Raw genomic sequence first — 14,362 nt, 5'->3', positions numbered from 1 at the left:
TGGATGTGTAAGGTAGAAGTGGGGCCACGACTGTGGGGGGGGGGCAGGAAGCATTAGAGAACTAGAGGAAAGTTGTATGTTTCATTGGTGCTTTACTACACCCCGACTGGCTCGTCTCCTTCCCTGTGACCCTTCTGTAAGGGGATGTCCAGTTGCCTACAGATGGGCTTTGGGTCCCCACTCCACCCTCCCCATCATTGACAATGATATGATTTTTGTTCTGTGATGCCTGATAGCTCATCCCTTTGACACAGTGTGATCACATAGGCTGGTGTGTTCTTCCATGTGGACTTTGCTGCTTCTCAGCTAGATGGCCGCTTGTTTACCTTCAAGTCTTTAAGACCCCAGACGCTATACCTTTAGATAGCCAGGCACCGCATTTGCTTATGCACACACTTTGCGTACAGAGACTTTAAACAGCTAACAAACAGAGTGTCAGAGAGTGAGCAGTGCTTAGGTTCAGCCAGAGTGAGTGACGTGTGGGGGCTGTGAGGGGAGTTCCCAGAAGACATCACTGACGGGGCTCACTTGGGCGGAGCCGTGGAGAAAGTGATGGAACAAGGTATGTACAATCTCAGGGGCGGTAAGAATAAGTGCCAAAGCTCTGAGGCAGGGCATGCTAGCTGGGAATGAGGCCCAGGAGGACATAAAGAGAAGAGCCAGGTAGACACGGAGGAGAGGAGTGGGCCCCGTGGGGGCTTTTTAGGCCTCCACAGGGGCTTTGAATCAAAACACAAACAAAATATCAAACTAGTTGCCAGTGAATCCATTCCAAGTCATGGTGACCCCCATGTGCCGTAGAGTAAAACTGTGTCCCACAGGATCATAACTATTCAAGGTCATAACTATTGGAAACACATTGCCAGGCCTTTCTTCCGATGTACCTCTGGTGAGGACTGAAAATGCCAACCTTTTCGTTAGTAGTCAAGTGTTTAATCATTTGGACCACTCAGGGATATGTCCCCCCCCCCATTTTTAATGAAGGCAAAACAAAAGAGTCTTTTTATCTCTAAGGAACCCTGGTAGGGTCGTGGCTTATGTGTTGGGCTGTTGGGTTAGCAGCCTGGGAACAACCCACAGGGATAGTTAGCTCTGCCCTGTCCTATCGGGTCGCCTGAATCATAAGGGACTCGATGGCTGTGAGTTAGGTTTGGGTTCATAGCTGGCTTAAATGGCGGCGTTCTAATGTCAGAATCCCCTAATGTTGGCTATAAACTTCTCTCATTGTGTGAAAATATTAGACTCATTTAAAAAGTGCCTACTTCCTGAAACCTAACCCTTCTCTTTCTGTGAACTTCACTATTTAGCAACACTGGAAATTTTCCGGATGTATCATAAAAATAATCACGATTCACGTGGCAGATGAGCACCACTGTCAAAAGCCCAGTGAGGAATCTAGAGTTGGGGGCAGGCCCCAGGAGGGTCCTACTGATGCACCCCTGATCTTTAAGCTCCCCTCAGCACAAGCCAAGATCGCACCTCACCTGGTGCTTCCAAAGGAGAAAGCAGCGCATCCTGTAAGCGCATTTAAGATGAAGAACAGAGGACAAATTAAGAACAACGGAAAATAATGGTTTTCTACTTTGGCATTATTCTGGGCTAATTGGGCGCCCGGGTGGCTTCGCGGTTATGAGTTGGGCTGCTAACTGGAAAGTCAGCAGTTCAAGACTACGAGTCACTTGGCAGGAGAAACCCAAGGCTTTCTGCGCCTTCACAGAGTTACAGTCTCAGAAACTCACAGGGGCAGTTCTACCCTGCCTCAGTGGGCCTCAGGGAGTCAACTGGGCTAACACAAGCAGAGTTTCTCCAAGTCTCCGTGCACTTCAGAATTAATAATGCCTGGAGAGGGCAGAGAAAAGAAAGTTAACATTTGGTTGAAACATTTGTTGAGAAAGGAGAGGCAGAAGAAAGGCCAGGCGGCCCTCAAAACCCGGCGGTCCTCAGCCCTGTCTGGGAGTGTGGGCTCTTGTCTCAGGGTCTCTAGTTGGGCTTCAAAATGACACACAACCTATTCCTCTCTTGGGTATGTCCCCCCACGTGTCTGGATTCTACAGATAGCTTCAGTGCCCACAGACCTCATGGGAGTTTGTGAAATGTCTCACGTGGTGGTGGGTGCAGTTCAGTCCAAAGTCCGAAGATCAGATGCTGGGGCCAGAGGATGCACGCCACCCCTGTCTGTTGCCAGTGATGAGAGCACAGCCCCTGCTTCTCCCAGGGCTCGTTTTCTGCAGAACAGGGTGGCATTCCAGGGAATCCTGCTCACAATGATTCACAGGCCAACTCTAGCAGGCCCTTGCCCCACCTTCTTCCCAAACCCATGCAGCCAAAGGTCGTTTGGTGAGAGACTTACATGGGGGCAATCAACTTTCATTCAAACATAACAATCTATTCTCCACCTCTGAATTGTATCATACTTATGCACAGATTGGGGGGGGGGGTCTTCAACAGGATGTTTCTAGTAGGCATTAACCTCTTATCTATCAGCCAGGCTTTCCCCAGGCCACTGCAGCAACAGTTTCCACCCCGCCCCAGTCTCTCCTCTCTCAGCCTTAGCACAAAATTCCTCACCTCCACTACAAGTAACAGTCACCAAATTAAGCTGTTAAACGAGGAATGTGGTCAGATTCACACCCTCTGCTAAGGTCAGATCTTAATCTCATTCTGTTCCGGCTTGTTAGCAGATAATGCCTCCAAAATGGGACTCTAGCCACAGGGAAATGAAACCCAAAATTATAATCCATCTCGTAAGGGAGTATGGGCTGCCGCGGCCATTTCGACTGAGTGTAACTCAGCCCACTCTGGTAAAGGTGTGGAGGGAAGGGCGTCAGCCTGATGACAGGGAGGCAGGTGATGGGGCCAATCCAGCAAACAAGTAAGAAAAAAGCCATGGCAACGAGAAGGCGCAGGGGGGAAGAGAGCCCAGGAGAGTTGGGAAGAATGGACTGGGTTTGGGGCAGTATGATATCACATGGGCAGGGTCTAGGCTAGCTGACCCTTTCTCCTGCGAGCACACTGGTCAGGATGGGAAGCAGAACCTCTGTTAGGAACATGCTGATTTGGGGATGAAGCTCTCCAGGGGAGCTCGGTGAGGTGTCCTGCCCGGAGGCCTGAACTGGGGCAGAAATGCAAATCAGCAGTGGCAGGGCTTCTGCCTGGAGTACAACATTCCAAACAGCAGCGTAGTCCAAGACAAAAGCAGGAGCGCCTGCTCAGGGCCGGGTGTTTCCCAGCACCATCTCATATGATGACCCAGCGACTTCATGACAAAGCCACGCCAGGTGAGGAGACTGAGGGGCTCAGGTGGATGAGTGGACCACTGAGACGCAAACCCACACCAAACTCACGGCCAGCAGTTGATGCCTTCGAGACAGGCCAGCACTGCCCCTCTGAGTTTCCAAGACTGTATCTCTTTAAGATAATAGGATGCTCCGTCTTTCTCTCACACAGAGACTGGTGGTCTTGAACTGCTGGCCTTGTGGTTCAGCAGTCATTTTTCCTCCTGTACGTCAGAGCTGACTCTTTTGTGCTGTACAAATGGTTTCATCTTCTAGTCACCCCAGATGCAAAGATCCGAACTAACTAAATGGAGTTAACATGTTTAGAAAGTTCCACTTGAACCTGTCTTCCAACTCTACCATACACCGAGGAGTAGGTTGAGGCGGCGGCAGTGTTGTCTGACGGCTGACACACAGCAGCCCTCTGAGACCAAGCCGAGCTGGCCCGTCGCATTGTTCTCAGAAGCAGACTGATGGACTGCGGAGTGAAACCATCCACCTGTCAGCTCGCAGCGGAGTGCTTCACCACTAGGCCACCCAGGTTCTGGGAGGTCTAGGTATAGGTAGCCAACACCAGTGATACAATATCCTGAATTTGGGAAAAATTTGACTGATACAGTAATTTTTCAAGGTTGGCTTCATGAGCATAACAACAACAGCCCTTGAAAGGTGACCGATTCTTGATAAGAGCTAAGTAAGGTTTTAGGGAACATCTTTAATGGCGATCTAAGGGCTGGTCTTGGCCTCAGGGCTCCTGGACCATCAAGCTCTTGCACACGGCAATGGTTTGCTTCTCAGCAGTGGTTTCTTCTCTCCTCTCCTCTCCTCCCCTCCCCTCCCCTCAACCCAGCTTCCCACCTGATCACGCAGGGGGCCACTGGCTGAGGCTGACACAGCTTCTTCCCCAAGTGTGGCACAGCATGGAGTTTGCTTTGTAATTTTACAAGAACATTTCCCAAAATGGATGACCAGGATACGGAATAACTGAGTGCTCCCTCTCTCCACTGAGCAACGGCCTGACACCCTCGCGCATGGGCTTGCCAGAGCTCGCCTTGGGTCAAGAGAAGTGACTGAGCAGAAACGCCAGCACTCAGGCACAGCCTCGCTGTTTCCGCAGAAGGTGGATTAGCTTTTGACTCAGAAAACAGACCCCGCCGAACAAAAGCCATGGATGGATGGCTTCAGGGGGTGACACCAGTTTAGTCGGGCAGGGGACTTCAGAGGTACAAGCAGCTCAGACAGGTGGTTTCATGTCTCAGCAGGCTCTTCACCTCTAATCCCAAAGCCCTGGGCTTTCCGACTTTTATTTAAGATCAGGCTTTGCCAATTACCGCCCAAGCCAAACTTCTATCTCCTTGAACTTCAGTTTAATGCTTTGCAGGTTTAAGGGAACTCAAGCTACTCTGCACTGCTCTGGCCCGCCCACAAAGACGGCTGTGATCATTCAGGAAGATACAGAAGGGAAAAGCAGAGAGTACACTGGAAACTCAGGAGATCAATAACCCACTGCCCACGTGGCTGGCTCTCAACCCCTGTCGCGAAGCAGACTCGCTCAGTGACGCACTGCTCTTGAGGCAGCCAGTCATTCTCTGTATCTGATGATCGAAATTTACACTTTAAAGCTCCACAAATACTTTCAAATACAGTCAACATCATGCAGACCCCAAAGTGATCCAAGATGAGTTCCACCCCCTTAACCTTTTTTCCTAAAAACAAAATATAATTTTAAAAAATCTAAAATCAGAGAAAGCTTACAGGCTTCAGATACAAGAGGGTATCCCTAAAAAAATGGAATGTTTTCCCCCCAAAAACTATATATTAAAAAAAATTTTTTTTTTTTACAAAACAACCTTATTACCTTCCAAGTACTCTCCATAACACTTAATACATTAGTCAAATCTGTGATTCCATTCTTGGAACATTTTTCAAACTCATCTGTTTGCATGGCTGACAGCCCCTCCCTCATTGTTTTCTTCACCTTTTTGGAAACAAAAAGCAGTCCCACAGCGTGAGGACAGGTGAGTAAGGTGTGTGGGGATGAGAGGCATGCTGTATTTGGCCCAAAACTAGCAGTGAGATGGCTGTGTGAGCAGGTACATTGTTGTGGTGGCAAAACTAGTCCCTCATCTGCCACAAATCAGGCCTTTTTGTTGCATACTATTATGCAATATTTTCAGAACCTCTAAATAGAAAGCTCAATTAACAGCCTGATTTGGTGGAACAAACTCCAAATGCACTACCTGTCCTCATTTGCGTCCATTTGGGAATGTTGATGAGTGTCCAGAAGGAGGTTTGTCATCAATCGACATTTCACCTTTTTTGAAACAAGAAAACCACTTGTACACTATAGCGCTGTCCTTGTAAGCTGAATTCAACATTACAAGTTTCTGCAGTATTTTTCCCAAGCAGGAAACAAAACTTCACAGCTGCATGTGGTTCTCTTAAATCAGTCAACACAAAAAAACAAGGTTCCAGTGAAACGGCTTTCATGAAAAAATTCACTGTGACCAGTGAGAACCTTCCCAGGTGACACTACTGGGTGCACTAACTCAGAGTGAGTGTCTTGATGCTCACCTAGTGGGGAAAATGTGTACCAAGAAAACTCCTCTGTCCAGTGCAATTAAGTTTTTTTTTTTGGGGGGGTAACCCCTCATGCCTCATGTACATGTAGAAAATGACATACGATCATAAAGAAACCCATTTATATAACGTCATCAATTTAAATGGTGAAAACTGAAGGCCTTTAAGAATAAGGAAAAAAAAATAATAAATCGGTCCCCCAGCATCTTTTTAAGTCCCATGCAGGTGACATTAAGTGTTAGAATTCTTTGGCAATATTAAGACTTTTTCCATGTTTCATGTAGATTTCTTTTCAGAGATGTTGCTTAGGGAACTTAATTCAGAGCCAGTTAGCATTTCTGTCTTGTGCTTTGTTGCATTGACCACGGCTAAGCCCGCAGGAGAAGCTCAGTCTAATGAGGGGACACAGGTAAGCACACAGTCACTATAACATAAGGTTCACAAGAAAGGTTAAAGCAAAGAGACAGTTAAAGCAGAGGGAACTGAGAGGGTCTTTGAGGAGGAGACCAAATGAGAAAAGGAAGGAGGGAAGATAATTTAGCTTCTCTGGCAGAGGTACACTGGAGCCAATTCGAAAGTAAAGCAGCAAGAACATGCGGGAAGTACACAAGGGGCCTTCAGCAGTTCAGTGTGGCTGACTTAAAACTGGCTGCTGTTCGCTGCCTTAGAATTGGACCCTGTCTCGTGGGACTCCCAAGCACAACTAATCGAAATGATGCTTGGTCCTGGGCTAGCCACAGGATCACTGTGATCCATTGGCTGGTTTTTGGAATAGATCACCAGGCAGGCCTTTCTTAGTCTGTCTAAGTCCAGACGATCCAACAAAACCTGTTCAGTATCATAGCAACACAGGAGTTTCCCCTGACAGGGTGGCCGTGTAAGAGATGCATCCACTGGGCATTGACTGTAGGTTTCCCACATCCAAAAAGCAAACTCTCTGCCATTGAGTTAATTCCCACACAGCGATGATGTAAGACATAGTAGAACTATCCCAGTGGGTTTCGGAGACCCCACTCTTTACGGGAGTTGAAAGCATTACCTTCCTGCTTGGTGGTTTTGAACTACTGACCTTGTAGCTTGCAGCCCTAACAAGTAACCCACAATGCCACCAGGGAATTCTCTCACTGCTCACATAATGTGATGAAGATGGAATAGTTTTAAAGATTTTTGCTATGGCAGACCATGGTTCAGTAACACCACCATGTCTGTTACTACACAGGCACAACCAAGAATAGCTTGCAGTTGATTCACATGATAGACAATGAAGACAACTCTGAGCAGAGGGGGAGAAATGTGGAGTCGAAGAAAGGTCCGAATGAACTAGAGGGGCCACACAGTCATCACTGTTGGAGTTGGAGGCTGTATTCTCTCTACTTCTCTGTGTGTTTGCCACTTTCCACTCAAAATCGCTGCAAACATGAAGGCCAGTTGACGTATGGGGCTGATCAGGTAAGGATTCTGGGGTGATGGTGCTGATCCCAAGATTAGCACATTCTAGCTCCTGGGTCAACCAAAGGTGGAGGGGCACCATGCCAAACCAGGAGGTAGGCATGGCTCTATATGACCAAAACTCTGGGGGCGCAGGAGGGGGCGTGCTGTTCAGTTCATCAAAAACCAAAACTCACTGCCATGTTGCTGATGCCAACTCCTAGTGACCTTACAGGATAGGTTAGAACTGCCCCTTTGAGTTTTAAGACTGTAACTGTTTATATAAGTAGAAAGCCCGGCCTTTCTTCCTTGCTTTCAAACTACCCCCCCCCCCCCCCCGTTGGCTTTCTTTGTTCTTAACTTGTGAAAACGGCACACGAGGATCGCAGGAGAGGCAGGCACACAGCATTAGCAACAGCAACAGGTAAAGTTTCCCAGCCTTCTTTCCACTCCATGCCAGTGAATGGAGGTTTGTCTGTCCTCCTAACAGGAGCCCTGATGGCATTGTGGTCACACAGTGGGCTGCTAGCCACCAGATCAGCAGTTTGAAACCACCAGCTGCTCTGCAGGAGAAAGACAGTCTCAGAAACCCACAGCGGCAGGTCAACCTTGCCCCAAAGGGTGGCTATGCGTCGGCATCGACTTGACGGCAATGAGTTTGTTTTGAGTTTGGTTTTTCTAACGTTTATAAAGGGGCTTTAAAGAGTTCAAGGAAAAATCCATTATCCTTTCTTTTCTATGAACTCTTTGAAGTCCCCTCCTATACATATAGACACAAATACGCACATATAAACCCCACCCTGGAAGAAAACAACAACCAAAAAACCATATCCACTACCCTTGATTTATTCCAGCTCACAGTAACCCTGTAGAGCAGAGTGGAACCGTCCCTTTGGGTTTTTGAGACGGTAAATCTTTACCGCAGCGGAAATCCTCACTGTTCTCCTCTGGAGTAGTTGATGGATTTGAACAGCTGACCTTGTGGCCCACTATGTCACCGTGGCTCCTCGACATATACATACCCATGTATAATACACATGTATACGCAGTCCAGTGATGGTTTTGTTCCCTTAAAAAACAAGCAAACAAAACAAGACTTCCAGAGGCTCCGTGGGAGAAGGTGAAGCTGACTACCCCGGTCAAGTCTTCAGTCTTGGAAACCCAACAGGGCAGTGCTCGGTGCATCAGAATGGATTCAAATGCGGTGCGTTTGGGTCTTTATTTTGGTTCTGGGACCAGGAGAACGGGTAGAGAAATGATTGATTTTTGTGCTCAAACATTCAATATGGACACACTCAGTTCAACCGCAGGAACAGATTCCAACCGAATGTCTCCCTCTGGAGAGGGCGTTGGGAATAAAGACCCCCATTCACCCTCGATGATGGTCCTCAAACTTGACCTGCCAGGCCTGCCCGTCAGCAAGCCAGTCTGGGTCCTTCTACAGTGGACTCTAAATCCTTTGCAGTTGCTACCTCTGCCTGCCTCTCTCTTGCATACTAGTTTGGCGTGTCTGTGCATCAAATCTTTTAAGCATCCACCTTTCCAGGAAGCTACCTCAGTGAAGGACCTGTTCTGATGTGTCAGGGCAGAGGTCTGGCAACCACAGCCTCGGGTCTGCTTTACAAATAAAGTTTTATGGGAACAAAGTCAGACCCCTTCCATTTGCCTATTGTCTGCTTTCACCCTCTAAGTAGGCGAGTGGAGAAGCTCATACAGACGGACGCCGTGTGGGCTGCAGAGCATAACGGGTCTCTATTTCTTTAAATAAAAAAGTCTGGTGACCCATGTTCTAGGGTCCAATGAGAAGACACCATTGTCTCCCTCTCACAGGTGATGGAGGACTTGAATCACGCCCCTGAGTGGATGTAACATGTAGGAGAGAAGTCCCAGTTGGGGGTACTGTTAGCTAGCTCCGGGAGAAGACCCTGTCTCTGCCGGCTTCAGTAGTCTAGACATTCCCGGGGTCCTAAGAGATGGCTGTGTGGCATCGGTTTTGGGCTTGCCTATTTGTGCCTAATCTCCTCTTTTTTATTTCTCAGAAGAATTAGGCTTATGAGGCTTTCTACTCCCATAATTAGTTCGTCTCCAAAACTCACAGGGACAGTTCTATCTTGTCCTATTGGGTGGTCATGAGTCCACACTGACTCGATGGCCGTTGAGTTGGTTTTTTAAGTTAAGCTTAGGATGTACCCCACACTGACACTGCCCCAACAAAACAAAGGATCCCAACTAGGATCCCATCTACAGGTATAAAGGTCAGGACTGTGGCCAGCTCCTTTGCCTAACTCGCCTAACTTGCTGGGTCTCGGAACTGCCCGGGGGCTCTCCCCCGTCCCTTTCTCTGCTCTCCCTTCCCTCCTGGGAGTTCTTTCCCTGCCTCAATAAAATCTGAACCGCTAAAAAAAAGGCCTGCAACTCATATTGTGAATGGATGCAATTCTATTTACCACATACTCATATCTAGTGTCTTTTTCCCCCAAGCTAAGGAGTCCTCTTTTTATTAAAACAAAAACCAAGAAAAAGCACCTTGGCTCTGACAGTAGCAACAGAGAGCTGGCAAAAAAATGGCCTTGCTCCCAGGGAACTCTTGGTTCCTAGTATTTGCCCACTCCTATGGTGTAAATCCTCCCATAGTGATTTATGTGATTTAAGCTAAAAAAGAAAGCAGTCACCAAACGTGAGCATGGAGCCAGGATGAGACGCACACGAATGCCAGTACAATCTAAACCCAGCACACTACCAGCTCCTTGGGGCATCTGCACCCAGTTCCCCAACCCCTGGACTCAAAGACAGGGTGCTGAGGCCCACGGAGAGACCGTGTCTTGCTCCAGGCTAGCTCAGGCACTGCGACCAGGCTGGGGCTCAGTTCCTTGTGTGCAGTCCAGCTGCCTCACGGGAAGTCACTTCCTCTGTTCATGGATGCTGGGCAATGAAGGCCACAGAAGTACCCTGCTGGGCACACGGCGCCAAATCAACGTTGCTTTTTATCATTATCTTCCCAGCTTGGGATTGTGACTGCTGGAGCACCCTTTCGGTAGGAGGTATTGTTCTGTACAAGTCTTATGTCTAAAAACAAAAAACCTCAGTGCCTTTGAGTCATTTGCGACACATAGTGACCCTGGAAGCTTAGTGGGCTACATGTTGGACTGCCAACCACAAGATCAGCAGTTCGAAACTACTAGCTGCTCCACAGAATAAAGATGAGGCTTTTTACTCCTATAAAGGTTTAGCGTCTTGGTAACTCCCAGGCGCAATTCTACTCTGTCCTACAGGTCATTGTGAGTCAGGGGATTCTGACAGCAGCCTCTCCAGTTACCCAAGTTACCTAAACTACTAGATTATCAATTCCAGAGAGACGTGGGCCGTGCCGATAAATGCTCACTTCTTTCCCAGTGCCTCGCACCGACGGGACACACAGAAGGTGAAGAGCAGGCATGGCCTGGAACACAGCAGCTGCTAGAGGTTCGATGTCACTCCATTTTCCATTTGTGGTTGTGTAACAAGACTCAGAGGTTTGTGTGCTTGCAACATTCCAAATCCATTGCCAGAATGGATAGCCTCATCGTTCTCCTGTGGCAGATCTGGAGAGTTTGAACTGCCAACCTTGTGGTTATCGGCCCAATGTGTACCTGGCAGTATTCCAACCGTTCAGTTAGAAGTTAAGCATTTAACCATTTGGGTTGCCCAGGGACTCCTTGACATATATGTAGTTGTATGCATACGTCACCTGTATGTGTCGCAATAGAATTGTGCTTCACAGGACTTTCAATGGCTTCTTTTTCACAGCTTGTGAGGGCTTTCTTCCACGGTGCCTCTGGGTGGGCTTGACATTTCCACATTTCAATTAGCAGCTGTGTGGAACTGTTTGCACTGGCCCTGGGCTCCTCAGGAGTAAGAATCTACCCTACTGACAACTGGTTAGCCTTTCTATGGGCGGTTACTTCTGTTTCCATCTTGTACTAACAAAGCATGAAGCTGGTGAAGATGCCACCTACCACACACCAGGGTGCTGCTGGACAGTGCTCCCTGGCAGGGGCCGACGGAATGGAAACGGAAAGAGCACCGAAACCGGAGAAACGTATTCCGGGAAACTCATGGCTAGCAACCACACAATTTCCCAGACACGAGAGGAAGGCAAGGAAGCATTGCACCTACCTATTCCTTTGGAAATCACTGTTTGGTAACATTCACACAAACCCCTGCACACTAGGCACAGTGTCAGCACCAGCACTTCTCTGATGCCATGGGCACTGCGTGCCACACCATTGCTGCAATCCAGCCGCACAGACAAGTCTGTTCTGTAGGCACAGAAGCAAACAAGGCATGGGTGAACCTTGCCCTGTTTCTGGAAGGCCAGCACACCTTAAACCCATCCAGGGGCCCAGGATATGGTTTCCAAAAAGAAGTCAAGCTTGGTCTAGGAAAATAACGACAATAACCAAACCACCGAAGCCCCCAGGGGGAGATTCCAACTCATCACTCCTCTCTGTAAGCCTAAAACTGTGCTCCACAGGTTTTCATGGCTGATTCGGAGAAGTAGACCACCCGGCCTTTCTTCTGAGCATCTCTCCAGGTGGCAACTGACTGTGCTGATCATTTTCTCGATCCAGGGACGCCGTGGTCTCCAATACCGGAGGTTAGTAATGTCCATGGCATGCGTCCCAACTTGGAGGAAGAGACACAAACTCAAAGCGGGCACAATGCACTCAGCCTCAGAACGATTTCCTGCACCAGTGGTCCTGGGAGTGCTGTTCACGGGCCTCCTGGGTGTGTCACAAGTCCACAGTCGTTTTCCTCATAGGAAGAAGTTTTATGCTTAGACATCCGTATGCTTTCAGGAGCACACGAGGCGAGGTGAGGTTGCAGCTGAATGGGTGGGGAAGCATCCATCAGAATCCAGTCATCTTCTACTAAGTCTCACACTTAGGGGATTTACAAACACATAAAACAATGCCAAGCTTCTCCGTAACTTTTTTGGGGAACAGGAACGATGACAACAAAACAACCCCCAAACTCACGGCGAATGAGTCAATTCTGACTGTGGCCCCGCTTCCGAGCAGGGTGGAATTGCCCCTGTGGGTTTCCATGACGGCAAGTCTTTCCAGAAGTAGAAAGCTTCATCTTTGCCCCTTGGAGGAATTATTAAAAAGGAAATGGGGGAGGAGCGGCGAAATAGTTATTTCTCATTAAAATGTCACGCTATTATGAAACCAATCTATTATTGCTCAGTGAATGATTAAATATAGTAAACGTTTCTTGGTTTTATTTTTAATGTGACGAATTAGAGCGAAACCGCCAAGCTCACATCTGTTGAGTGGATGCTGACTCATCAAGACTATAAGGCTGAGTAAAGCAGCCCGTTGGGTTTCCTTTATAGATTCAGACGGACGGGTATCCATTCCAAATGCCAGTCTTGAGGTTAGCAGCGGCCCGCTTAACCGCTCCACCATGAAGGGCTCCTTACACCCACAGCAACAAAACGTCACTAGTTTTTAAGAGGTCAAACTCACTGCCATGAGTCAGTTCTGACTCTTCGGTGCAGAGTGCACCAAGTTAAGAACATTGCTGTTCTGAGGCTGCTCCTTGTGAGGTGGGCTCTGACTCCCAGTGGGGTGGGCGCGGGAGGCTCTCTACTCCCACGAAGAGTAGTCTCAGAAACCCCCGGGGGGCAGTTCCACCCTGACCTGTAGGGTGGCTGAGTGGGGTGGGAGGTGGGATGTGCCGGCTGAATCAGGAAGGGCAGCCCGACCAGACCGGGGGCTCAGCTTGGCCCAAGATCTTTCCCTGCATGCCCGAAGGCACCAGCCGGCGCTCGGTACCCAACGCTTCACTCCCGGGCCTCTTCCTCCCGAGCCCAGGCCCCTACCCCTTGGTGTGGATCCCCGATCTGCCCTAACCACCGTGGACAGGATTTCCCTCTTCACCAGCAGGTTTCGGCGAAGCAGCCCCAGCGGCTCGCTTAGCCCTGGGAGGTGGGGTGGGGGAGGGCTCCCGCGCACGCCTGGCGGGGCGCAGCGGGGGAAGGGCGCCCGGGCGGCCTGCACAGCCTGGGCGGCGAGGAACTAGACCGGCCATGTCCAGCCCTCGATCCTCTCCCTGGGTTCGGCACGGGCAGGAGACAGGCCGGGGCGGTCAGTGCCCAGGGTCACGTCCGGCTTCGCTCCCAGGCCCGGGACTCGCCCCTTCCCCCCACTCTGGCCGCTCCGCGCGTCGCAGTCCGCTCGGAAAAGGTGTCCCGGGCGCGGCGGAAAAGGCCTGCAGCGGCTCACCCGCGAGGGCAGGCGGCCGGCGCGCCCCGGGACCCCGGGCCGGCGGGACCAGTACTTACAGTGGATTGCACCGCTCTGCTCCGCGACAGCCGGGCCGGGATCTAGCTCAGGGGCGCGCTCCCTTTGCGCTGCGCTGCGGGGTGCCAGCTGCCGCCGTCGCCGCGGCGGTGCTCCTCCTCCTGTGTCCCGGGGGGCCCGGGGCCGAGGGCGGGGCGGGGCGGGGCGGGGCGGGCCGGACGAGGAGGCCCCGCCCACCCCGGCCGCGGACAGCCGCCCAGGCCAGCGACCCCGCCCCGCCACGGCTGCCCCAGCTCGTGCGACTTCGGGGCTCAGGAGGCTGGCTAATGGCTCAGCCTCAGGCAGAGGAGGAACGGCTCGCTGGGACAGGGCCACTCTGAGGGCCCAGAGTCCGGGACGACCTTGACTTTCCTCTCACTTTGGGCCCTAACGTTTGCTTGTCCAGTACGCGCCAGGAAGTGACAGCAAAGTTGCCATAAAAAAAGATAATGCTAGTAATAAATAATTGGCCATAATGGCAGAGGCTTTATTACCTGCCCAGGTGCGGGTGGACACTTTGTCCCTCATTCCCCGCCACCTTAACTCCTTGCACAGAGCGAAACAAATGGGCATCGTCTTTAAGCTGACAGGGTTGGGCTTCCATTCCCGCGGCTTGTGAAGGCAAGTATTCTGTGTGTCATTATTGTTTTAGCGTGTTTTTAATGCACTCTGTTCACCAGTTGAGAAATGGCACTGCGCGAACCTTTTTTCCCCAACAAGCCTGCTTTTGATAGCTAAGCCGATTGGAATTTC

General features: G+C 50.0%; 1 protein-coding gene across 1 annotated transcript in view; it reads right to left on the bottom strand.

Annotated features, from left to right (window-relative positions):
* The window catches only part of ACO1 (aconitase 1), a 61,681-nt gene extending 47,928 nt beyond the window's left edge, over positions 1-13,753 (bottom strand). The window contains exon 1 of the mRNA XM_075560011.1: positions 13,612-13,753. The gene's annotated coding sequence lies outside the window, so the exon portion shown is untranslated. The remainder of the gene's footprint in view (positions 1-13,611) is intronic.
* Positions 13,754-14,362: the final 609 nt, after the last annotated feature.

Source organism: Tenrec ecaudatus, chromosome 10 (genome assembly GCF_050624435.1).
Source record: "Tenrec ecaudatus isolate mTenEca1 chromosome 10, mTenEca1.hap1, whole genome shotgun sequence".
NCBI classification, from domain to species: Eukaryota; Metazoa; Chordata; class Mammalia; order Afrosoricida; family Tenrecidae; genus Tenrec; species Tenrec ecaudatus.
The sequence above is the reverse complement of the archived record's forward strand: the minus strand, read 5'-3'. Positions and strand labels throughout refer to the sequence as shown.